The 3,941-nt window shown below is 36.8% G+C and overlaps 1 pseudogene; it reads right to left on the reverse strand.

The window, feature by feature from the left end:
* Positions 1–1,423, reverse strand: part of LOC119675675 — a 33,707-nt pseudogene extending 32,284 nt beyond the window's left edge.
* Between the last annotated feature and the right edge of the window lie 2,518 nt (positions 1,424–3,941).

Here is a 3,941-nt window from a genome sequence, read left to right on the forward strand (position 1 = left end):
TATAAATAATTTAATAGATCAATTATATATTTAATTTTTTTTGTTGACATATTATGAAGAGAAGTTCATAAAAGTTTTATCAGCTGTAAATAAGCTAAATATAATGTAAACATTTCCTCATTAAAATAAATGAGCAAGTACTTAAATGAGGCAGTGCGAATATACTACAAGGTTTACATATCATTTTCATTACTTTTTCAATAAATTTAATATTCTTTTAAAATATTTAACATTTAAAAAAGTTAAAGAAGCCCTTTTTTACGTTTTGAGTTTGTGGTTTCTACCCAACTTAATTAAATATGGTGTCATTATTTTATAAATTTTGCGACGTCTAAAGTGCTTCACTGTTAGGTAGAAGGCTTGCAGCTCTTCGTCAACCGCATTGTTGTTGACCTTGTTGCTTTTAGTTTTGACGAGAAATATGCCACTGGTCTCCATCCCTCTGCTACCTGCTGCTCTAACGCTGCACCGATGGGAATGTGGGTTGCGTATGTTATCAATCGGAAATGATGGCGACATATATATAAGCTTTATCAACGCTGATATACTGAACTTACATGCTTCTAATGTTTCTTTTATGGAGTTGTTCCATATTACCTCTGTTTTTTCGTTCTTCATAATACTTTCGGGTAATGGTACCTGCAGCTGTGCTGCATTTAAAGTGTACTAGCGATAGCAATTCGAAATGCGTTAGAATCGGTGAAAATAAGATATCGTTTTTGGTTTCAGAAACTCCCTAATGAGTTGAAAACGATCTTCTGGCAGTCTAGAAAGTCCAACCGATTCACACCGAATTCACACTATCTGATCTCTATATATAGCTCGGCATCTTTTCATGTTTTCAGTACTATGTCGTTACGAATTTTGCGTTCTTATTTTTCTGAGAAGATCAGGCTGTCATTGAAACAGCGGAAAATGAATGTCGTGTTCCTAAAGATGGAATCCATATGCCTTTAGAATGATTGCGAAGCGTTCTTTAACCAATTGAGTCCTTTACGTTAGGTGAGGATTGCTAATCATCATTTTTATAAACCTTCATATTTATGGGAATTTAAGACGCCACAAGATCTCACCAAAATGGCCAGGGAGGCTTTGTCGATCACAAAACTATCCGACCTATATTTACCTTTGGCTTCTTCTAGCTTAGTGACCTTCCACGTAGATATATTAATGTCAGGGTTTCCGAATCGAATAACCTACTGAATCCGCTGTAGATCGGACGGTTCGGCTGGAATACAGGAACGCGCTTTTGGTCGGCTAGAAATTTACTCCTTAGCAAGCAACCACTGTCGAGACATTTGGGAGTTGTGCCCGCAACTTCCTTCAGAACTTCAATATATAAATCTAGAAGCTTAATATCATTTTGATCCCAGTTTCGAATAGTAATAGTGCCAACAGAGTCATTCTCATCGAAGACCGCCATCGTGATGGAGCTCTTCAGTGCGTCGCTAAAGGATTTAGTATTGGTAGTATTGCCACGAAATTTCGCCTTTTTGGCATCAGGCTTTAAAACTGACGCATCTAACCAGCGCTAACGTTTCGATACAGGTTTCTTTTTCTCTTCTTCGGGAGTATAGAGAACCTGTTTTGCCCAGGCTAGCCTAGCCTTTACAGTTTCGGATGTAACCGAAATATGTTTATATCTCTCGAGCGATCTAATCGACACTCGCAGTTCTTTATAGATTCTCCTTCAAGGAGGGTCCCACCTCACGGAAGGGCCAGAACGCATGGAGATTGTTGTTTTGTTAGATGGTATCCTCTTATTATCGTCACAAGTTGCGGTAGGTACGTCACTGAAATTTATGATTCTCGATCTGCAATTTGTGGAGATTGGGAGTTTTATCGAGTTATCCTCTCTAGATCCATGGTGTTCTGTTATGTCAATATATTTTCAACATCAAAGCAGCTTCGCCTCGAGAAGGGTGTGATATAGTATCATTGTACGCAGCAAAGAGTTGAACTGTAATGAAATTTAAGGCGTATTTCATTTAAGCTAGTGCTGTCTACTAGTTTCGGTTATAATTGATCATACTAATCAATAAAATAAGTGATTTAGGTTATAAATGCTAAAATTACTTCGCACAAATTAAGCTATCAAGCTAATTCAGATTAAGGATCTGAGTTCACACTAAGTATTACCTATCATTATCCTAAAGCACACTCCAAAGGAGCGAATTTTCTACAAAAGGACTCATTGGGATATTCTGGCCGAAAATTTATCCATAAACTCTAAAATTAAAACGACCCCATTATAATCAGGGCTCGGAGCACATATAAAGCGCCTAATTATGAATTTTAAGAAAGATTCCAGTATCCGGAAGCAGGATACCATGTATTACAAGGACCGAATAAAAAAATTGAATTCCTTGTGGAAGAATTTCAAATGAAACGATATCGAACTCAAAGCACTATCACAAATTGTGGTCGAACTCGAGCATTTCAATGCAGGTTATGTTGATAAAATCTTCAATCTGGTGGTTAAATGTTATGATCAATTCAAGATGGAGAATTCAAGGCTAAATCTAATACTACAAGATGGACAGCTGGTACTAAGCCTAAGAGGATAAAACAAATCTACTCCGCTTATGCAGATTTATATTAATTTTTCCATGTACCTCATTAATGCTAACGCGTAGTGAAGGCATCTGTCTTTTTTCTGTCTGTATATATTTGAAGAAGTTTATGATAGAGTTATAATTTAATATTATATATATATCAGCAATGCCATTTTATAAACAATTCAATAAAGATTTAGTTTACTTTTTTGTTTTTGTACACAAACCAATACAAAAACAAAAACCAAGAGTAACTCTTTACATGCACCAACCCTTGAATGCATTTTGAATGGAATTTCAACTACAACTATGGTATCTTGTATGAAAAATGCATTTTATATTTTCGTTTTAAAAATATTCGGCAGGCGAGTGTGAATTATATTTTATTTTCAAAAATAAGAGTTATTCTTGAGTTTCATATTTACGAGTAAAAGGCAAAAATAACAGATATTTGTGCGTTTTAAAATAAACAAAAAGCAGAATGTAAGAGTTACTTTTGATGAATATAATATAAAGCCAATTTAATTATTATTTTATGAGTTTTATTTTAAAACGCGTATATATAAAAAGTATGCATAATATTAAGCATGAAAGGTGTTAGAACGAGTTTAGACATTTTTTTGTTGCTGCTTTTTTCCTAAAAAATTTTTGAAATAACTGTTATTTTCGGTCCCTGTAACAGTACTGCTTCTAAGGCGCATGTTATGATTGCAACATAAATTATCATTTATAACGCCAAATGATAAATTGACACTGAGAGATCACTTTATTTTAAATTGAACCACCATTTGGTAGGTACCTTGTCGTGGTGCGGGGGCTTAGGGCTGCAGTGAATCGTCGGGCTTCATTAACGGCATTAACGGGGGGTAACTAAAACCTGCCGGTGTGCGTCTGTTTTTCCCAAAGGGACGGCACATAACGACGATTGTTTTCTCCATGTTAGGGGCGGTCGAGTCCGAGTCTTTTTATGCGTAGGGTGGCAGACTTTTAAAGAAACCTTACAGTGAGGAGGTGTTTTTCTATGACTAATGTCAGAAAAAAATTCTAAAGTTACGGTGCAGGGAATCGGATCCCCAGTACCGGCGGTAGGTGTCGAGCGAGAGGGGCATCTGGCGTCGAGATCCTATGACCTGTCAAATCTCAAAATTTCAATTTCAAATCAAACTTCTATAGGTAACACTGAACAGGGCACGGCCTCCAAGCCAACTTTGGGTAGGCAGGAAGCCTTGGCTGGAGAGGGTGAGGGAGATCAAATCGGATCTCAATTTCCGACGATGACTCGTTATCACAGGTTAGCAACGTTGATGACATCAGTCAAGAGGTTGAGAAACTTTTACTTGATCCTCCTCATCTAAGGCTTCAATGCCGGGGATGGAGCCACGGAAA

Source organism: Teleopsis dalmanni, chromosome 2, assembly GCF_002237135.1.
Source record: "Teleopsis dalmanni isolate 2A chromosome 2, ASM223713v2, whole genome shotgun sequence".
Taxonomy (NCBI): domain Eukaryota; kingdom Metazoa; phylum Arthropoda; class Insecta; order Diptera; family Diopsidae; genus Teleopsis; species Teleopsis dalmanni.